Source organism: Dama dama, chromosome 7 (genome assembly GCF_033118175.1).
Source record: "Dama dama isolate Ldn47 chromosome 7, ASM3311817v1, whole genome shotgun sequence".
Taxonomy (NCBI): Eukaryota; Metazoa; Chordata; class Mammalia; order Artiodactyla; family Cervidae; genus Dama; species Dama dama.
The window spans coordinates 27,626,039-27,649,704 of NC_083687.1; the positions used below are offsets into that span (position 1 = coordinate 27,626,039).

Here is a 23,666-nt window from a genome sequence, read left to right on the forward strand (position 1 = left end):
AGTGCAATTGTGTGGTAGTTTGAGCTTTCTTTGGGAATGCCTTTCTTAGGGATTGGAATGAAAACTGACCTTTTCTAGTTCTGTGGCCACTGCTGAGTTTTCCAAATTTGCTTATATATTGAGTGCAGCACTTTCACAGCATCATCTTTCAGGATTTGAAATAGCTCAACTGCAATTCTATCACCTCCAGTATCTTTGTTCATTGTGATGCAGAAATGCAAATCAAAACCACAATGAGGTACCATCTCCCACCTGTCAGAATGGCTGCTATCAAAAGTCTACAAACAATGAATGCTGTAGAGGGTTCGGAGAAAAGGCAACGCTCTTACATTGTTGGTGGGAATGCGAACTACTATAGCCACTATAGAGAACAGTGTGGAGATTTCTTAAAAAACTGGAAATAGAATTGCCATATGACCCAGCAATCCCACTGCTGGGCATACACTCAAGGAAAGAGCCACGTGTACCCCAATGTTCATCACAGCACTGTTCACAATAACTAGGACATGGAAACAACCTAGATGTCCATTGGCAGATGAATGGGTAAGAAAGCTGTGGTACATATGCACAATGAAATATTATTCAGCTCTTAAAAAGAACACATTTGAATCAGTTCTAATGAGGTGGATGAAACTGGAGTCTATTATATACAGTGAAGTAAGTCACAAAGAGAAACACCAATAGAGTGTATTAACACATATATATGGAATTTAGGAAAGATGGTGATGTCAGGTGAGTGTATACTCCTCAGTTCTGTCTCGTCACAACAAAGATTTGGAGTGACAGACATTAAAGCTCTTGGGTGTTGGACAGACTGTGTTATAGCTCTTAGACAAATCAGTGTTACAGCTTTAGTTTATTTAGAAAATGGCAGGAGAATCCATCCTCCAGGCCTGAGGGCATGTTGACTCAAAGACGCGAAGAAAAGAGTGCCCCAGCGCATGGGAGAGAAAGAGGGAAAGAAAGAGAGAGAACACTAGAGAGAGACAGAGAGAGAGAGGCCCCGAGAGAGAGAGAGAGAGAGAGAGAGAGAGAGAGAGAGAGAGAGAGAGAGAGGGAGGGAGAGAGAGAGCGGGGGAGAGACAGAGAGGGAGAGAGCCCTTTGGCTCCTCTTTTTATATGTTTTTCCCTCCCCCTAAGCCTGCCCTGTGCAAATTGGGCTAGCCAGGAGTGCTGTTTGTTCCACCTGAAGTCCTCACTCCGGTCCTCATACCTTCCTTTGACTTTCCTTTGTTCTATTTTCACGGGCTTTTCCCTTCCTTGTCTTTTAGCCACCACCATTTTGGACTCCTATTTCCTATTCTAACTACCTAACAGTAACGATGCCCCTATATGTGAGACAGCAAAAGAGACACAGATGTGAAGAACAGACTTTTGGACCCTGTGGGACAAGATGAGGATGGGATGATTTGAGAGAATAACACTGAAACATGTATATTACCATATGTGAAATAGATCACCAGCCCAAGTTTGATGCATGAAACAGGGCACTTGAAGCCAGTGCACTGGGACAACCCTGAGGGATGAGACGGGAAGGGAGGTGGAATGGGGGCTCAGGATGAGGGACACATGTATACCCATGGCTGTTTCATGTCAATGTATTGCAAAAACTAACACAATATTGTAAAGTAATTAGCCTCCAATTAAAATGAATAAATTAATTTAAAAAACATAACTCAACTTTTACATTGTAAATAAATTTTTTAGTTAACAGGGCTTTGAGGTCCAAACTGCAAGTTTTACAAATGGATTCAAAATATAACTTGTCCTGTGCAGGCTTAGGGCAAAGTACTAAGCCCTACCTTTACTCAAAGACTAATTATACTTTAACTACCCTCATGATTTTTAGTGACATACAACACATTTTTTTTAATTTTATTTTTATTTATTTATTTATTATTATTATTATTATTTTTATTAGTTGGAAGCTAATTACTTCACAACATTTCAGTGGGTTTTGTCATACATTGATATGAATCAGCCATAGATTTACACGTATTCCCCATCCCGATCCCCCCTCCCACCTCCCTCTCCACCCGATTCCTCTGGGTCTTCCCAGTGCACCAGGCCCGAGCACTTGTCTCATGCATCCCACCTGGGCTAGTGATCTGTTTCAACACATTTTTTATTGAGGGACCAGTGTCTTTATACTCAAGAAGACAGTGATAAGGATCAAGGAAACTCAATTGTGATTGAACAGAGTTCAAAATATTTCTTTTGATAAGAAGTGGCTGGTTTGATAAGAGGATCCTTGAACAATACACTCCCTTCCACCTCACCTTGATTTGAGGGCTTAACAGAAGCTGACAGATAAGGGGTAGGAGGCATGGAGAAGTCAGTCAGCCTAAGACTGCATTTCTTAATTCTGGGTTGTACTGTATAATCAGCTTCCCTGATGGTTCAGAGGTAAAGAATCTGCCTACAATGCTAGAGACCAAGATTCAATCCCTGGGTTGGGAAGATCCCCAGAGGAGGAAATGGCAACCCACTTCAGTATTCTTGTCTGGAAAATCCCATGGCCAGAGGAGCCTGGCAGGCTGCAGTCCATGGGGGCATACAAGAGTGGGACATAACTGATCACGGGAGTACTAGGGCACCTTATAATCACTTTTAAATTACTGATTCATAGTTCTGCCTTCTCTTCCTTCCTTCCACCCCTAAGAAATTTCTATTTGATTAGTCTGAGATAGGACCTGGGCAGGATTGTTAAGCAGTAACAACTCTGGCTTAGTTTAATTGGTCTATAATTGGTCTACATAAATGATCAAGTGAACAAAAAAGTTCTTCCTGTTTCAGCACTAGACACTCTATGGTTGACTTGAATGAAGAGAAAAATTAAGAAAGAAATCTAATCTGAGATTTATCAGTTGATTTTTGTATATATGCAGTTATTTGTGGATTTATTCAAATGAATAACTGCTATTGAAGTATTGTTTTATGATCATAAAAGGTTCAGAGTACATAGGTCTCCTTTCCTGCTTCTGGTTAATTCCATGCTGCACCTGCAGCACTCAAGAACCAGAAACCTGATTCATATGACTGAAACCTCTCTGACCCAGGAATATTGCCTTGGGTCATATAATCTCTTCCTCCTCTGTGTTTGTAGAAGGGACACAAAGATATTTCAAAATCCTGCCAACACAACTCAGGACCAAGCTGAGACTTTCTTTGGGCCACAAGTGACAGACGTGAAACAATTTCCTTCTTAAGATGGTGACTTATCCAATAGATCACTATAGAAAATCACCTATGATGGACAAAAGTCATAAAGGTGAGTTTTATTTTTTAATACTGTTGATATTTTGTGCTTTTGTGTGTACATGCGTTAGAGAGAGAGAGAGAGCGAGCCTGTACGTCTAGCCAGTGCTTCTAACAAAAGCATTTGAGTCACAAAAATAGAGCAGACCTCAGGGTACAAGGCATGAGACTTGGACTTTCACTCCCTCAAGTCTGGTCAATCTGACTTCCATACATTCTTTTCTGTATGTCATTTGAACATCACTTATTTCAAAAATATAACCAGCAATTAGCAATTAATGTGTGATATTTGCATTCTAAAGTCATGAAAAATTACCTCATAGAACTGAAAATTAATACTCTCATACTGGCTTCCCTGGTGGTTCAGACAGTAAGGAATCTGCTTGCAATGCAGGAGACTTGGGTCCAAACCCTGGGTCAGGAAGCTACTCTAAGGAAATGGCTACCCACTGCAGTATTCTTGCCTGGAGAATTCCATGGACAGAGGAGCCTGGCAGGCAGGCTACAGTTCATGGGGTTGCAAAGAATCAGACATGACTGAGCAACTAACACACTTTACTCTCAAAACTGACCACTCTGTGTAATGATGAAATAAAAGCTTCTTTTAAGGAACACATTGCTGTGGAATTCCAAGATACTATTTTAGTATTTTTATATTCATGAATTTTAATATCCATTGTGAAGTGCAGTAATTAGAAATATTTAGGAGTGGAGTAGAGATGCAACTTGTGGTGGCTAATATTTTGATATATAGTTAAGTCTTGAAACGGAGAAGGCAATGGCACCCCACTCCAGTATTCTTGCCTGGAAAATCCCATGGATGGAGGAGCCTGGTAGGCTGCAGTCCCTGGGGTCGCTAAGAGTCGGACACGACTGAGCAACGTCACTTTCACTTTTCACTTTCCTGCATTGGAGAAGGAAATGGCAACCCATTCCAGTGTTCTCGCCTGGAGAATCCCAGGGAAGGGGGAGCTTGGTGCACTGCTGTCTATGGGGTCTCACAGAGTCGGACACGATTGAAGCAACTTAGCAGCAGCAGCAGCAAGTCCTGAAAAGTAACCATCTCTGTTTGGAAAAATGAGCAAGGACAACTCATGAACAGATAGAGACTGGAAAATTTTTTTCTGGCCATCAGTGGGGTATTATTCAAATTATTGTAACATAAGATTTACATAGTGCTCTAAAACTGTTTTATGTAAGAATATGGCATTGGACTACTTTGATGTTAACTTTAAACGTTGAACTGTTTTGCAGTATGTAATGAAGACCTTTTTGTTGCAGCTATGTTTTCATTAGAATGGTTGATACGTACAAGTAAGTTTCTTTATGTAGAAGACCATATTATCACATACACATTTTTGCTATTATTGATTAGTCCGTTTAGAATCCAAAATATGCATATATAACAGGAAAGATAATGTAGTTTGTTATATTGACTTCCTCAATGATGATTATATGTCACTTTTGAAATTTAACACAATGTTTCTCATTGCCTTACTTATTATGATTTTATGCATGTATTTCATATACAGAATAATTTGTTTGCTTTCAAAGCAATACTCAGTAGTGGAAAAATATGAGGACAAAGAAGTGACAGAGAATGATAGTCCTATGGGTAGGAATGGATGTAGGAAATAATGTTTTCTGAAGGACATTGGTTGAAAAATAAAAAGGTGATTTAGCAATGTTATTGCTGCTGACCATTACCTGTGAATTCGCAGTAAAATGTAGGAGAAGTAGTATAATTATACATGATAGATAAGACAATGGTAGGTGATCTGGTCACTTTTTGAGGAAGAAGGTAGGATGATGGAGCTAAAATACCAGTAGATGGTATGACCATTTACCTAGAAGGAGAGCTGAACCAAACTTTCTGCTCAAATGGTACCAATAGTAATTAAGTAGATAAAGTCAGTTCTCTCAGGCATTTCTCAGGCATTTGGCTGAGAAAATAGGTAGGGAATTGGTGGATCTCTAGCAAGAAGAAAAATAATAATATAAACAAAAAGAAATGAGAACATTTTACACTTTTTTGTGTGTAAAACACAACATTACACATAATGAAACTGTAAAATGACATTTCATTAAGTAAATATGGATACATCTTAGACTTAAATTCTTAGAATTTTTGAAATTTATGTCAATTACTTATTCATCTTAAAAAACAGCAATTAAATAATCTGAATGACATATAAGACTATATTATTAACTTCAGATGCATTTTCTGAAAAAATTTAAACATAGAATTTACATTTAAATGAATGAGCTTTTTCACATAATTTTTTAAAGTTATGCTCCATTTACAGTAATTACAAAATATTGACTGTATTCCCTGTGTTGTACAGTACATCATTGTAGCCCATCTTACACTCAATAATTTGTACCTCCCATACCCATAGCACTCTTATGTTGCCCCTCTCTCCTTTAAAACTGTATATAAAAAGAGAAGGAATATTTTTTCATGTAGGCTTCCAAAGTAAACATCAGATTTAGAGACGAAAAAGAATTTTCCCTGTTTACTGCTCATTTCTCAGATTCTTGCTTTTTGTCATAAAATTTGATTCTCTTGGATGTGATTCTGTCTTACACAGTGTTTGCCTCACCAAATAAAATTTCAGATTTTATCTTTTTATTTTTTGAACCTTGCATTTTATTTTATTCTTTTTCCTTTTAACATTTTTTTCATTTATTTTTATTAGTTGGAGGCTAATTGTTTTACAATATTGTAGTGGTTTTTGCCATACATTGACATGAATCAGCCATGGATTTACATGTGTTCCCCATCCCGATCCATAACCCTATATGCAAAACAGAAAAAGAGACACAGATGTATAGAACAGACTTTGGGACTCTGTGGCAGATTTTATCTTTTATATCTTGTTGTAAAGTACTGTTATGTACTCAAATTTAAGTTTCTAGGAAATCAATTGGAAAATATTTTGCTATTTATACAAAATTCTTTTGGATTCTTAGCCAAATTTATATCTTTAAGTAAATTATCTGCAGTTTAGTTATTAGTTTGCAGTTAGATGTTTTAAATGTTTAGGTGAAGCACCCATAACTGGAATATTTAAGTGTATCATTTTTACTGTTTCTTTCTTATTGAAGTATAGTTGATTTATAGTTTCATGTATGCAACATATTGATTTGATGTTTTGTGTATTACACTCCATTTAAATTATTACATAATGTTGCTACATACTCTGTGCTTCGTATTACATTCTAGTATATTATTTATTTATATCTAGCAGTTTATTGGAGAAGGGAATGGCAACCCACTCCAGTACTCTTGCCTGGAAAATCCCATGGATGGGGAGCCTGGTAGGCTGCAGTCCGTGGGGTCGCTAAGAGTCAGATACGACTGAGCGACTTCACTTTTACTTTTCACTTTCATGCATTGGAGAAGGAAATGGCAACCCATTCCAGTGTTCTTGCCTGGAGAATCCCAGGGACGGGGGAGCCTGGTGAGCTGTCGTCTATGGGGTCGCACAGAGTTGGACACGACTGAAACGACTTAGCAGCAGCAGTTTATACCTCTTAATCTTCTTCCCCTTTCTGCCCTCTTCCCCCAACTTTCTTTCTCCTTGTAACCACTAGCTGTTCTCTGTATCTGTGTCAGTTTCTCTTTTGTTGTATTGGTTTATTTGTTTTGTTTTTCAGATTCCACATATAATAGAAAATATACAGTATTTTTATTTCTCTGTCTGACTTATTTCATCAAGCATAATACCACCCAGATCCATCCATTTTGTTGTAAATGGCAGAATTTCATTTTTCTTGTGGTTGAGTAATATTCTATATACATATATTCCACCCACATATATATAAAAGAATGACATTTTTTCAAAATAAAAATATGTAGAAAATGGAATTTCTTACACAACTACCTGGAAAACGCAATAGCATTTTATTTTGCTCTTGTGAGTGATACAGTGCCTAATGTACACATTTATTTGCTTAATTTCAAAATGGGAGGAGAATAATTGCTTGTTGTTTTTAAATGTAATCACATTCTGTCCTTGCAGCACCAAGAATATGATCCTCTGTACCACATTCAAGGCTTAGGACTCCTGAGTGTGTCTGAGGCTGCACACAAAGCAGGAAACAAGGCCTAAAAGATGACCAGTTCCCTCTGAGCTGGAATGTGATATGGGGTCTTGGGTGGGAAGGTAGCTTCATGATAGCATGGATGGTTAAGAGTCAAAGAGAGAGTCGAAAAGTAAAAAAGGAAAAAAGAGAAATGATTGTGAAAAATAAGGTCCAGATGGATCACCGGATGCTGAAAAAAATATTGGGAGGCTGAATATGTAGCTCACATCACAATGAAAGCAAAAATTAAGGGTTATCTGAGTAGACAAATGGGAGAATAGTCTGATAGCATGCTGTATGAATACTTTGTCACAGACTACTGGTGCTGACATTTCACTACTTTGAATACATGTTTGAAACTTTGTTGCTGTTGTTGTTTAGTTGCTCACTGTTTGGGACCCCATGGACTGCAGAACGCCTCACCTCCCTGTCCTTCACTATCTCCCAGAATTTGCTCAAACTTCTGTCCATTGAATTAGTGATGCCATCCAACCATCTCATCCTTGGTCGTCCCCTTCTTCTGCCTTCAATCTTTCCCAGCATCAGGGTCTTTTCTAATGAGTCAGCTCTTGGCATCAGGTGGCCAAAGTATTGACACTTCAACTTCAGTATAAGTCCTTTCAATGAGTATTCAGGGCTTGATCTCCTTGCAGTCCAAGGAACTCTCAAGAGTATTCTTTAACATCACAGTTCAAAAGCATCAATTCTTCAGCACTCAATTTTCTTTATGGTCCAACTCTCACATCCATACATGACTACTGAAAAAACTATAGCTTTGACTATGTGGACCTTTGTCGGCAAAGTGATGTCTCTGATTTTTAATATGCTTTTGAAAATTTACCTCCCTTAAATTCATTTACTTTCCCCCTTTATAATTATATTAACTATAACCTCTATGTACATTGAGAAGCAGATCACATAATGTTACAACTTTTGCCTCAACCATCAAATATATTTTAGAAAAACCAAAAGGAAAGAAAAACCTATCATATTTGTCTATGTTTGTACTCCTTCCCTTGTTCTGTCTTCCTTACTGATGTTCCAAGACTTCTTATTTTATCAGTTCCTTTCAATTTCAAGGCCTTTATTTAGCCTTTTTTTTTTTTTTTTTTTTTTAGGACAGATCTGCTGGCAAAAAATTCTTAGCTTACCTTAATCTGAAAATGTCTTTATTTCCCAAAGGCTGTTTTCACTGAGTATAGAATTATGTTATTTTCTTTCACCACATTAAAATATTCTGCCCCTTCCTCAGACTTCTCTGGTTTCTGATTAGAAATCTACTATTAATACAATTAAAACTGTTTTCTCATGAAAGTAAAGAACCATTTCTCATGTTTCTCATGAAAGTAAAGAACCATTCCCCTACTTTCAAGATGTTTTTTTCTCTTTACTTTTCAGAGGTTGGATTATGATGTATCTTGGCATGGGTTTGTTTAGCTTTATCTTATTTGTGATTTGCTCAGCTTATTGACTATATACATTAATATCTTTTGTCAAATTTGGGACATTTTTAGTCATTATTTCTTCAAATACTTTCTCAGCTCCACAGTCTTTCTAGTCTCCTGGGACCCCAATGACAAGTACATTAGATCTTTTGTTATAGCACCACAGGACTCTGAGATTTTATTGGTCTATCTCAGTCTATTTCCTCTTCATTGTCCAGTTTGGATAATTGGCATAATATGATCTTCAAGTTCACTGACTAATTCTTCTATCATCTCCATTCTCTGCTAAGCCTATTCAGTGAATATTTTATTTTGAATATTGTATTTTCTATTTCATAAATTTCTATTTTATTCTTCATATCTTCTATTTATTTACTAAGACTATATTTTTTCATTTGTTGAAAGTGAGTTTGTAATTGCTTATTTTTATGATTACCACATAAAATCCTTTACAAATATCTTTGTCATTTTGATGCTGGTATGTATTACCTTTTTTTCATTTAAGATGATATTTTCTTGGTTCTCCTAGGTTATGAAGTGTGGTTTTCTATTGTACCATGGACATCTTGGGTCTTATATTATAAGGCTGTGTATTTTATTACATCATTTCAAGCCTAAAATGGCACCACATATATAGGAAAACAAAGATATCATCTCATTTTGCTAAGTGAAGGTGGAAATAGAGGTTTCCCACTTAGCATTATTTAACACTGTGGAAGGAGAAAGGCACTTTGTTACTGTTGGGTAGGGCTGAAAGCTCAGCTTCCCCTTGGTCCTCTGCTGACAATACCTCACCTGGTAGAGTGAGGGCCACTTCATTACTATTTTCTGTGTATCTCCACCGACTCTGTGGCAGGGCAGGGCCACTGACCTTACTGCTGCTGAGTGGGAATGAAAGTTCCAGCTCTCCACTTTGTCCTCACTGACACCAACCAGGACAGGATGGGGTACATTGTTAACTGAGTGATGGTGAACCACTAGGCTACTCCTACTCAGTCTTTGCTGAATAGCAGGAGTGGGATTATGATTTTCTCTGTGGTGTTTATCTGGAGTCAGGAAGTTATCATTTAACAGTTTTCATCTTATTAGGTTGCCCATTCCTGGTCCTGTGACCACAAAGGGCAAGCTTTTCTTGGGGGTTACTATGTTGTAGCATGCGTGTGTGTACTCAGTCTTGTCCAGCTCTCTGCCACCCATGGACTGTAGCCCTCTAGGCTTTTGTGTCCATGGGATTTTCCAGGGAAGCATACTAGGGTGGGCTTCCATTTCCTCCTCCAGGGAATCTTCCTGACCTAGGAATCTAATGCATGTTTCCTGTGTCTCCTGCATTGTCAGCAGATTCTTTACCAAGCAGTCATTTGGGCTTCCCTGGTGGTTCAGTTGGTAAAGACTCCACCTGGAATGCAGGAGACCTGGGTTCAATTCCTGGGTTGGGCAGATCCCATGGAGAAGGGAAAGGCTACCCACTCTAGTATTCTGGCCTGGAGAATTCCATGGACTGTGTAGTTCTTGGGGTTGCAAAGAGTCAGACATGACAGTGATTTCACCAGCACAACCAGCATCTGGGAAGCTTTGTCTTTACCTATTGGCATTTCTGGATTGCTGGTTTCTCCAGCACCCACTCAGGGATACATTAGGAGAAAAAAAAAAGAGAGAGAGAGAGAGAGCTCACTGTATGTCATTGCTGACATCTTTTAGAGTCTTTTTGTATTTGATATATATATATGTATATATATATATATATATATATATATATACTGCTTGGGGCTTCAGTTATGAGGGGCACAGGGAAAAGTGTCTATTCCATTATTTCCCAGAACTAGATAATCCCCTGGTTTCTTAATTGACTGATGATATTTTTCTAATGTCTTCAACTACTTGAACAAATGTGCTCAGCAAAGTACTAATAGACTTGAGTTTATTGATTTATTTATTTATTTTTCCCAATTATTTTTATGAGTTGAGGACTAATCCCTTTACAATATTGAAGTGGTTTTTGCCATACACTGACATGGATCAGCCATGGAGTTACATGTGTTCCCCATCCTGAACCCCCCTCCCACCTCCCTTCCCATCCCATCCCTCTGGGTCATCCCAGTGTACCAGCCCCGAGCACTTGTCTTATGCTTCCAACCAGGACTGGCAATCTGTTTCACACTTGATAATATATATGTTTTGATGCTGTTCTCTCAGATCATCCCACCCTTGCCTTCTCCCATAGAGTCCAAAAGTCTGTTCTGTACATCTGTGTCTCTTTTTCTGTCTTGCATATAGGGTTATCATTACCGTCTTTCTAAATTCCATATATATGCATTGGTATACTGTATTGGTGTTTATCTTTCTGGCTTACTTCACTCGGTATAGTGGGCTCCAGTTTCATCCATCTCATTAGAACCGATTCAACTGTGTTCTTTTTAATGGCTGAGTAATATTCCATGGTGTATATGTACCACAGCTTCCTTATCCATTAGTCTGCTGATGGGCATCTAGGTTGCTTCCATGTCCTGGCTATTATAAACAGTGCTGCGATGAACATTGGGGTACACGTGTCTCTTTCAGATCTGGTTTCCTCAGTATGTATGCCCAGGAGTGGGATTGCTGGGTCATTTGGCAGTTCTATTTCCAGTTTCTTAAGGAATTTCCACACTGTTCTCCATAGTGGCTGTACTAGTTTGCATTCCCACCAACAGTGTAAGAGGGTTCCCTTTCTCCACACCCTCTCCAGCATTTATTGCTTGTAGACTTTTGGATAGCAGCCATTCTGACTGGCGTGTAATGGTACCTCATTGAGGTTTTGATTTGCATTTCATTCTTTTACAAGTGGTTGACCAGTTTTCCCAGCACCATTTGTTAAAGAGGTTGTCTTTTTTCCATTGTATATTCTTGCCTCCTTTGTCTAAGATAAGGTGTCTGTAGGTTCGTGGATTTATCTCTGGGCTTTCTATTCTGTTCCATTGATCTAAATTTCTGTCTTTGTGCCAGTACCACACTGTCTTGATGACTGTGGCTTTGTAGTAGAGCCTGAAGTCAGGCAGGTAGATTCCTCCAGGTCCCTTCTTCTTTCTCAAGATTGCTTTGGCTATTCTAGGTGTTTTGTATTTCCATACAAATTGTGAAATTATTTGTTCTAGTTCTTTGAAGAATACCGTTGGTAGCTTGATAGGGACTGCATTGAATCTATAGATTTGGGTGGTATACTCATTTTCACAGTATTGATTCTTCCAATACATGAACACGGTATATTTCTCCATCTATTTGTGTTCTCTTTGATTTCTTTCATCAGTGTTTTATAGTTTTCTATGTATATGTCTTTTGTTTCTTTAGGTAGATATATTCCTAAGTATTTTATTCTTTTTGTTGCAATGGTGAATGATATTGTTTCCTTAATTTCTCTTTCTGTTTTCTCATTGTTAGCGTATAGGAATGCAAGGGATTTCTGTGTGTTAATTTTATATCCTGCAACTTTACTATATTCATTGATTAGCTCTAGTAATTTTCTGGCAGAGACTTTAGGGTTTTCTATGTAGAGGATCATGTCATCTGGAAACAGTGAGAGTTTCACTTCTTCTTTTCCTATCTGGATTCCTTTCATTTCTTTTCTGCTCTGATTGCTATGGCCAAAACTTCCAAAACTATGTTGAATAGTAGTGGTGAGAGTGGGCACCCTTGTCTTGTTCCTGATTTCAGGGGAAATGTTTTCAGTTTTTCACCATTGAGGATAATGTTTGCTGTGGGTTTGTCATACATAGCTTTTATTATGTTGAGGCATGTTCCTTCTATTCCTGCCTTCTGGAGAGTTTTTTTTTTTTTTTTTGTCATAAATGGATGTTGAATTTTGTCAAAGGCTTTTTCTGCATCTATTAAGATAATCATATGGTTTTTATCTTTCAACTTGTTAATGTGATGTATTACGTTGATTGATTTGTGGATATTAAAGAATCCTTGCATTCCTGGGATAGAGCCCACTTGTTCATGATGTATGATCTTTTTAATATGTTGTTGGATTCTGTTTGCTAGAATTTTGTTAAGGATTTTTGCATCTATGTTCATCAGTGATATTGGCCTGTAGTTTTGATTTTTTGTGGCATCTTTTTCTGATTTTGGAATTAGGGTGATGGTGGCCTCATAGAATGAGTTTGGAAGTTTACCTTCTTCTGCAATTTTCTGGAAGAGTTTGAGTAAGAAAGGTGTTGCCTCTTCTCTAATTTGTTGGTAGTATTCACCTCAGAAGCCATCTGGTCCTGGGCTTTTGTTTGCTGGAAGATTTCTGATTACAGTTTCGATTTCCGTGCCTGTGATGGGTCTGTTATGATCTTCTATTTCTTCCTGGTTCAGTTTTGGAAAGTTATGCTTTTCTAAGAATTTGTCCATTTCTTCCAAGTTGTCCATTTTATTGGCATAGAGCTTCTTGTAGTAGTCTCTTATGATCCTTTGTATTTCAGTGTTTTCTGTTGTGATTTCTCCATTTTCATTTCTAATTTTGTTGATTTGTTTCTTCTCCCTTTTTTCTCAATGAGTCTGGCTAACGGTTTGTTAATTTTGTTTATCTTTTCAAAAAACCAGCTTTTAGCTTTGTTGATTTTTGCTACAGTCTCTTTTGTTTCTTTTGCATTTATTTCTGCCCTGATTTTTAAGATTTCTTTCCTTCTACTAACCCTGGGGTTCTTCATTTCTTCCTTCTCTAGTTGTTTTAGGTGTAGAGTTAGGTTATTTATTTGACTTTTTTCTTGTTTCTTGAGGTAAGCCTGTAATGCTATGAACCTTCCCCTTAGCACTGCTTTTACAGTGTCCCATAGGTTTTGGGTTGTTGTGTTTTCATTTTTATTCGTTTCTATGCATATTTTGATTTCTTTTATGATTTCTTCTATCATTTATTGGTTATTCAGAAGCGAGCTATTTAGCCTCCATATGTTTGAATTTTTAATAGTTTTTTTTTCCCTGTAATTAAGATCTAATCTTACTGCATTGTGGTCAGAAAAGATGACTGGAATGATTTCATTTTTTTTTAATTTCCCAAGGCTAGATTTATGGCTCAGGATGTGATCTATTCTGGAGAATGTTCCGTGTGCACTTGAGAAAAAGGTGAAATTGATTGTTTTGTGGTGAAATGACCTATAGGTATCAATTAGGTCTAGCTGGACCATTGTGTTATTTAAAGTTTGTGTTTCCTTGTTAATTTTCTGTTTAGTTGATCTATCCATAGGTGTGAGTGGGGTATTAAAGTCTCCCACGATTATTGTGTTATTGTTGATTTCCCCTTTCATACTGGTTAGCGTTTGCCTTATGTATTGCGGTGCTCCTATGTTGGGTGCATATATATTTATAATTGTTACATCTTCTTCTTGGATTGATCCTTTGATCATTATGTAGTGTCCTTCTTTGTCTCTTTTCACATTCTTTATTTGAAAGTCTATTTTATCTGATATGAGTATTGAGACTCCTGCTTTCTTTTGGTCTCCGTTTGCGTGAAATAGTTTTTTCTAGCCCTTCACTTTCAGTCTGTATGTGTCTCTTGTTTTGAGGTGGGTCTCTTGTAGCAGCATATATAGGGGTCTTGCTTTTGTATCCATTCAGCCAGTCTTTGTCTTTTGGTTGGGGCATTCAACCCATTTACATTTAAGGTAATTATTGATAGGTATGGTCCCGTTGCCATTTACTTTGCTGTTCTGGATTCGCGTTTATACAACCTTATTGTGTTTCCTGTCTAGAGACGATCCTTTAGCATTTGTTGAAGAGCTGGTTTGGTGGTGCTGAATTCTCTCAGCTTTTTCTTGTCTGTAAAGCTTTTGAATTCTCCTTCATATCTGAATGAGATCTTTGCTGGGTACAGTAATCTGGGTTGTAGGTTATTCTCTTTCATTACTTTAAGTATGTCCTGCCATTCCCTTCTGTCTGAAGAGTCTCTATTGATAGATCAGCTGTTATCCTTATGGGAATCCCTTTGTGTGTTATTTGTTGTTTTTCCCTTGCTGCTTTTAAGATTTGTTCTTTGTGTTTGATCTTTGTTAATTTGATTAATATGTGTCTTGGGTTGTTTTGCCTTGGGTTTATCCTGTTTGGGACTCTCTTGGTTTCTTGGACTTGTGTAACTATTTCCTTCCCCATTTAGGGAAGTTTTCAGCTATTATCTCCTCGAGTATTTTCTCATGGCCTTTCTTTTTCTCTTCTTCTTCTGGGACTCCTATGATTCGAATGTTGGGGCATTTCACATTGTCCCAGAGGTCCCTGAGGTTGTCCTCATTTCTTTTGATTCTTTTTTCTTTTTTCCTCTCTGCTTCATTTATTTCCACCATTTTATCTTCTACCTCACTTATCCTATCTTCTGCCTCTGTTATTCTACCGTTGGTTCCCTCCAGAGTGCTTTTGATCTCATTTATTGCATTATTCATTTTTAATTGACTCTTTTTTATTTCTTCTAGATCCTTGTTAAACATTTCTTGCACCTTCTCTATCCTTGTCTCCAGACCATTTATCTGTAACTCCATTTTGTTTTCAAGATTTTGGATCATTTTTATTATCATTATTCTAAATTCTTTTTTAGGTAGATTCCCTATCTCCTCCTCTTATGTTTGGCTTGATGGGCATTTTTCATGTTCCTTTACCTGCTGGGTAGTTCTCTGCCTTTTCATCTTGTTTAGATTGTTGTGTTTGGAGTGGCCTTTCTGTATTTTGGTGGTCTGTAGTTCCTTTTTATTGTGGAGGTTTCACCCAGTGGGTGGGGTTGGACGATTGGCTTGTCAAAGTTTCCTGGTAAGGGAGGCTTGCGTTGGTGTTCTGGTGCGTGGAACTGGATTTCTTCTCTCTGGAGTGCAATGGAGTGTCCAGTAGTGAGTTTTGAGATGGGTCTATGCGTTTGGTGTGACTTTGGGTAGCCTGTATATTGACACTCACAGCTATGTTCCTGCATTGCTGGAGAATTTGTGTGGTATGTCCTGCTCTGGAACTTATTGGCTCTTGGGTGGTGGTTGTTTTCAGTGTAGGTATGGAGGCTTTTGGATGATCTCTTATTACTTAATGTTCCTTGTAGTTAGGAATTCTCTGGTGTTCTCAGTGTTTGGACTTAAGTCTCCTTCCTCTGGATTTCAGTCTTATTCTTCCAGTAGCCTCAAGACTTCTCCAACTATACAGCACTGATAATAAAACTTCTAGGTTAATGGCGAGAAGATTCTCCACCGTGAGGGACACCCAGAGAGGTTCACAGAGTTACATGAAGAAGAGGAGAGGGAGGAGGGAGATAGAGATGAGCAGGAGGAGAAAAAGGGGGACTCAAGAGGAGAGAGACAGATCTATGCAGTACTCTGTTCCCTAAGTGTTCTCTGTAGCCCAGAACACCCACAGAGATTCACAGAATTGGATTGAGAAGAGAAGGGGGAGGGAGGAAATAGAGGTGATCTGGGGGAGAAAAAGGAGAGTCACAAGGGGAAGAGAGTAATCATCATGCTCCTGAGTAAAAATGGGTACTGAATATTGGATTCTTAAATGTCTAAAATTGATATCAAATACTGAAAAACAAAGATTGAAAATCTAGAGTACAGGTTAGACTCTTAAAAATACAATATTGAAAACAAAAGCAAAAACACAAAAAAATTAAGAAATATATATGAAGTTCCCTTTAAAAATAGGGTCTTTTTTTCCCCCCCAAGTTTGGAGTAACAGAGGACTTTAAAAGAGAAAGAAGAAAATGAAAATTAAGGAGTAATAGGGAATTTTAAAAGAAAACAAAAGAGAAAAAATTTTTAAAGAAAGAAAAAAATTTTTTTTAATTAAAAAAGAGTAGTAAAAATATATCTAGGAATTTCTCTGGAACTGTTGTGGGCAGTGTGGGTTCTGTTCAGTTTCAGATAGCTCCTTGTTCCAGCTTATACTTCTTGATATCTATAGGCCCTTTCTGGTGAAGTCGTTATTAACTACAGGGATTTTAATCTGTTGCACTGGTCACTGGTGACGTGGTTCCCTTTGTTTATTTGGCTTCTGTTTGCAGGTCTCTTTAGTGTCTAATTTCTGCCCTGACACAAGTGGGCGGAGGTGGTCTCTTGTTTAGGTTTGCTTGTTCAGTCGTGCTGTGGGGAGGGAGGGGCACTGCAGACAAACATCACTGGCCTGTGTGGGGAGCACTCGCAGTGTTCCGGCCACACTGGGTTTGCCCCCACTTGCAGCGTGTGTGCTTTCCCTGTCTACACTGCTCAGGCTCCAGGCTGCGCTATAGGGAGCGGGCTCTGAGTTGCTAGCAGTTCCAGTTTTCGGGTACTCCACATAAGCACGGACTTGGTTGGGCCTGCGTTGTGTGCCTTCCCCACCCCGAGCAGCTCAGGCAGCCAGGAGCTTGACAGGCACACTCTCCCTGGGTGTGGTGCGCCTTCTCCCCTCCGCGTCTCCACCTCGGTTTCTGTGCGCCCCAGGCCGGTGCACCTTGTGTCTGTTCTGGGGAGCTTGTCTCTAGCCGTGACCCTCCCGGTGGATGTCAACCATCCAGAATCTCAGGAAGTCTTTGGTTAGAAACTGGAAGCCTGTTTGCGGTTTGGTAGGGGATGCAGTCTCTGGGGCCTCTGGGGCCACGTTTGCCCCTTTCCTCTCCCCCCTGCCTCCTGCCTCTGGAGGGGGATGGGCCTGTCCACAGACTGCTAGCTCTTCTCTGGAATTGCTTGGTTTCTTTGTTCTGTGAACGGCTGGCAGTGTGTTCAGGCGGTTAATTTTCTCTCTCTCTTTTGCTCTCCCACAGTTTAAGTTGCTATCTCACATTAGCTCCCTCCGATTGCCCTCAGGGCATTCAGGCCCAGTCCTTACCCTAAGCAATGCAGCCCGCTCCTCTCCGTTCAGCCCCCACTTGCTGGTGGCGGATGCGAGCGTCTGGGGTAATTTTCTGCTGGGAGTTGCTTTTAGACATGTAATCTGTGGGTTTTATTTATTTTTCCTCCCAGTTAGGTTGCCCGCCGAGATTCAAAAACTTCCCTCAGACCCTCCAGTGAGAGGGTTTCCTGGTGTTTGGAAACTTCCTCTATTACCACTCCCTTCCTGGGAGGGGTCTCCATCCCTAGCTCTTTTGTCTCTCTTTTTATCTTTTATATTTTGTCCTACCTCCTTCTGAAGACAATGGGCTGCTTTTCTGGGCACCTGATGTCCTCTGCTAGCGTTCAGAAGTTGCTTTGTGGAGTTTGCTCAGCGTTCAAATGTTCTTTCGATGAATTTGTGGGGGAGAAAGTGGTCTCCTCGTCCTACTCCTCCACCATCTTAACTCCTCCCCCAGACTTGAGTTTATTTTCTCTGTCTGGACACATTTCTTTAGCTTCTTCAATCAAACAAAATTAATCTCACTTACCATTGGTTAATGGCATCTCTTGCTTGACTAAGAAATGAATTATAAAAGCTTCTTTGGTGCAATCTTATTTTCCTTTTATATTTTCATGAAGAAATATTTTCTATAATGAGCTATTTAATTTTTAATTTTATAATTTTTCTTATGGTTGCTTTACCATAATTTGAAAATATTGTAATGAGTGCTAGTCTGGCAATGCCAGTGCATATTGCTATCTTTTAGCAAACCTGCAAGTATTGTTGCATAATAAATACATATAATTCAACAATAAGACAATGCATACCTTAATGTATCTCAAAACATTTTATTCAAATTCTACTTTTTTCCCCTCTTTGACTTGTTTTGACATGTTTAGTGTTCCCTGGCACTAAAGCAAAGGTATAAAGTAAAATTTTGCAATGCTGTGACAGTCCAGCCACTTAAAATAATAGGGAGTTATAACTGCCACTGCATTTCATTCTTGTTGAAACTATTCATCTGTTATTATAGTGAAAAAAAAGTTATAAACCATACATATATGAATAAACATAGCTGAGTTCAATGGAATGACAACAAAATTTGAATTTTAATTTTGTGTCACAAATACTCTTCATTTTTCCATTGATGTAACAGTGTGAAAGTCACTCTGATATCACAAATCTTCCAAAAATATATTTCAGATTTGATTTGTCCTGTGGGCCATTGTCAGGCAATACCTGACCTAGATCGTGTTAAACTTCATAGGATACAGCAAAATGATGAGGGCATATCCAGAATTTGACAGAGAGCCCCTCATTTACTGTGAGGGGTCCACACTCAGCAATCCTTTACACCCCATGGGAGAAGCATCTTGCCAACCCTTGGCCTACCCTGAGATATTCAATTCCACATTGTTTTCTGAGTGGTTGCTGCTATCCATCTCATGATACTTAGAAATAATGAGACCCTCCAAGTCTGTCTATGAAGGTTGAAACTTGGTCATAGACTTACAGGTTACTTGAAGTGTGGAATTAAATTTTATTGTATAAACAACAATAGGATTGGTCTGGATGTTAATAAGAAAATTTTCTGGTGTACCTTTTCAGAATTTCCCCCCAGAGTAGACGGCATAGACACTTTGCCTGCAATTCTCTACCTCTTAGTGGCGTTCTTTATTATTGAAGTATTCTGGAGGGAATATCACAGAAATGGTAAGTTACTAAATACTTAAATAAAGTCATGATATCTTAAGGGAACTGTCCACTGTCTGACAGACTTCGACATGGTTTCTGAATGGTGATGATAATAGAGATGAGCAGGATCTGAACTTCCCTTTATAAAAGCTGAACTGGAGGCAAAAGCAGGAATAGTCTCACTCCACTGTGTACTTTTGGTGGGAACTCATTCATTTAGTTCTGGACAACACTATTTAAGAGAGATTTTGACAAATTGCAAGTCATCAAGTGTATCATTCATCCAAACTGCAAAGTTTCTGAAAACATTTCTTTTAAATTAACAGAATAAATAAATAATTGACATTGGTCAACTATTTTGATAACTTTTCATTAAGAGTAGATTCTCTCTTTCAGTCTCTCAGTTTCTTGCTTTCTCTCCAGAGTTATTTCAATTGTTAGCATTAGGAATACCTGCTTGAAGCTGTAAAGAGTCATATTTGGCTCTCTCTATTAGGAAATATTTTAATGATGATGCTTTTTTCGTTATTGGATATATCTGCAAAAATGTTATGAATTGACTACCACTGATATAATTTTGTTGAAATATTTATTTATTTATTGCTGTGGTAGGTCTTCGTTGCTGTACACCGGCTTTCTCTAGTTGCGCTGAGTAAGGGCTACTCTTTGTTGTGGTGTACAAGTTTCACATCGCAGTGGCCTTTCTCATCATAGAGTACAGGCTCTAGGCACATGGATTTCAGCACGTGGGCTCTAAAGTAGTTACAGCACATGAGCTCTAAAGCACTGATTCAGTAATTGTGGTGCATAGACTTAGTTGTTCTGTGGCCTGAGGGATCTTCTAGGATCAGGGATCAAATCCATGTCCCCAGCATTGGCATATAGATTCTTAACCTCTGGACCACCAGGGAAGTCCTTGTTGAAATCTTCATGGTCACAAATAAGAATTATTTTTCTTACATTAGAGAGTAGATTCCTAAATCAGGTGGAGGATTGAATTATAATATGTAAAGAAAAAATCCTATATTCTCAATCAAGATTTGCAGGGTAATGTTAAGAAAAATTTTACCACAGGGTTTTCACAGTTTTTAAAGTTGCTTTTAGAAAAAAAAAATCTCCTTAGAAAACAAATTGTGCAGTATTTTACAAATTCAAAGTTTCTGAATATGCAGAAATGTTCAAGGAAATACACAGATTTTTTTCAGTATAGATTCTTAGACAGCAGTAGAAATCAATGAGCATTATTGAATGAAATCCCATGAAAATATTTTATTCTAAAAACAAAAACTCTGGCTTTAAATAAATGCTCTTAAGTCAAATCAAGATAAATTTTTAAAAACTCAATTTAAATTAATATAATCATCACAACAGAAAAATGGATATTGGCACAAAACAGGATGCAAAATTTCACCAAATATCTTTTAAAATTTCTAATGATAAACTAAAGCAATCAATATAGTATTAGAATCTACTTCAAAGGATTGTTGTTGTTTAGTTGCTAAGTTGTGTCTGACTCTTTTGTGACCCCATGGACTGCAGTCCGCCAGGCTCCACTGTTCATGGGATTTCCCACACAAGAATACTGGAGTGGGTTGCCATTGCTTTCTACAGGGGATCTTCCCGAACCAGTGATCGAACCTGAGTCTCCTGATTGGCAGGTGGATTCTTTACCACTGAGCCACCAGAGAAGCTCACTTCAAAGGATAGAGCCACACAATCCAATTTAAGGAATTCAAATATCTTAGCTATAAATGGCTAATCACAAATATTTCATTGAAAAATATAGAACAAGAAGCAGGGGAGCTACTGTTCTACTCTCTTAGACTGATAAAAGAGATGGATTTGATTTTCTTTATGTGCCTCTTACATACATAAATTATTATAACTTTATTGGGAGAATATTCTGAGTTACAGAATCCCATAGATTCTGCATTGTCAGGCCCAGAAAGTGAAAGTCACTCAGTTGTGTCCCACTCTTTTCAAGAACCCATGAACTGTAGCCAGCCAGGCTCCACTGTCCATGGAATTCTCCAGGCAAGAATACTGGAGTGAGTAGCCATTCCCTTCTCCAGGGGATCTTCCCAACCAGGGGTTTGAATTTGGGTTTCCCCCATTGCAGGCAAAGTCTTTTCTTTACTGTCTGATCAACCAGGAAAGCCCAGATTTGACACTCGTCTGGTCATACCTATGTGTTCATATGTTGGTCCTTGCCATGCGTACACATCTACTGGATGAGGAGCAACTTAAATCTTCCACGGTTTTTTCTTTTTTAATTATTTATTTGTTTGTTTTATGTTTTGGCTGTGGTGGGTCTTTGCTGCTGTGTGTCATCTTTCTCAAGTTGCGGCAGGTGGGGGTCCTCTCTAGCTGAGGTGCACAGGCTTCCCATTGCGGTGGCTTCTCTTGCTGTGCGCACAGTCTCTATGTGCGGGGACTTCAGTCGTTACAGCGCATGGACTCAGTAGTTGTGGCTCATGGGCTCTAAAGCACAAGCTCAGTTGTTGTGGTGCATGAGCTTAGTTGCTCTGTGGCATGTGGTGTCTTCCTGGAGCAGGGATGGAACCAGTGTCCCCTACATTGGCAGGCAGATTCTTAACAACTGGATCACCAGGGAAACCCTCCGTGATACTTTTGACCTGGGTTCAGGTTTGTAACAACAGAGATGACAACAGCAGCAGAAGTGGCCTCAGTGGCTGTAGCCACAGGAAAGAGGAGGTTCTCGTGTGTGTGCTGTAAGGGGCCTGCAGTGGAGGCCTGCTTGCCAATCAGTCCCCAGGACCTATTCCTGTGACATTTGCACAAATATTGACTCTGTTCTGAGTGTTAGAAGAGAAACAAATATTCATAGCAAGTTTATTTATATTAACATTAAATAATGCAAATACCTTTTAATGAATAGTTAAATAAACCATTGCCACGCTACCTCAGATATAGTAGAAACCAGAAATGAAAAAAATGGAAATTCTTAGCAGAGAAAAAAATTAGAAAAGATAACCAAGTCAAAATTTTAGAACTGAAAAATATAATATGTATAATTTAATTATTACCAAATTGATACAGTAGCAGAAGGTAGATGACAAAGTAAAAAGACTGGAAACTGGAAGATAAATCTCTATATTTTTTATATATATATTTTTTTTAATCTGAAGACTAAAAAAGAAAATATATTTAAACAATGAAGAGAGCTATGGAGAAAGTATAAGATAATATCAAAACTTCTAACATAAAAGTCATGAGATTCCCAGAGGAGAGAGGAAGACTGAGGTATAAAACATATTTGAAGAAAAATGTCAAAAGTTTTTCAAACTTGATGAAGATTTAAATTTGCAAAATGCTAGGCAACATAAGCAGAATAACCTCTGTGAATAACAATATGCCTAGATACATCACAGGGGTAAAGAATCCACCTGCCAATCAATGCAGGAGACACAAGAGATGCAGGTTTGATGCCTGGGTTGGAAAGAGGTCCTGGAGAAGGAAACAACAACCCACTCTAGTATTGTTGCCTGGAAAATTCCACGAACAGAGGAGCCTCACGGGCTACAGTCCGTGGGGTAGCAAAGAGTCTGACACGACTGAGCAACTGAGCACGTAGACATGCAGAGACGTCACAATCATAATTCTTGAAAACCAAAGATAAGGAACTCCTAAAAGTTTCTAAAGGAAAACAATAGAGAAGAAATTATTTAAGATCAGATGGTTTCACATCAGAAATTACAGGAGAAAGAGTGTAGTGTAGCAACAGCTTTAAAATGTGATTGAGAAAACTGTCAACACAGTAGTCTATATACTCAGTGAAAATAGTCTTCAGTGAAAAATACAAAATAAGGACAATCATGTATGGAAGAAAGGAAAGCAAGGAATTTATCAGAATGTTTGTTTAATGAGAAACTCTAAAGGAATTTCTGCAAGCTTAAAGGAAATGACCCCAGAGGGATTAATAAAGAGGAAGGGAAAGATATGGTAGATAGAAATAAGGTGAAGAGTTTGTCTTTATCAGTTTTTATTCTGAAAATTAAAGATTTCCTTTATTTTTTAGAAAACATGAAGAAAGAAAAAGGTATGTTATCTTCATCCATATACAAAGATTTGATTAATAACCTAATTGATTTTAATTCTTAATTTATTTGTAAGTTGTATCAATTTATTGGAAACAAATGAGCTTATCTAATCTTTTATTAAGAGAAAGAAAGTAAAAGGACAATTTAATCTCTTCCCAAATTGAAAATACATAATTGAAGAAAAATCAGACCTGATTTATTTAAAAGCTATGTTCTTGGTACATTGGCATTACGTAAAGTAAAATAGAATTTTGTCCATAAAAGAATTACTATTTGTTTCTCTGTAACTTTATTTGTGAATTTTTTAATTTGTTAATTACCTCAGTTTTTTAATATCAATACTTATCTT

The 23,666-nt window shown here is 38.1% G+C and overlaps 1 long non-coding RNA gene across 1 annotated transcript; it reads left to right on the forward strand.

The window, feature by feature from the left end:
• Positions 1-2,968: 2,968 nt before the first annotated feature.
• LOC133059605 (uncharacterized) lies at positions 2,969-23,320 on the forward strand. The gene is made up of 3 exons (XR_009693590.1): positions 2,969-3,271; positions 19,170-19,274; positions 23,296-23,320. It is a non-coding gene; the product is annotated as an uncharacterized LOC133059605 (long non-coding RNA).
• The last annotated feature ends 346 nt before the right edge of the window (positions 23,321-23,666 follow it).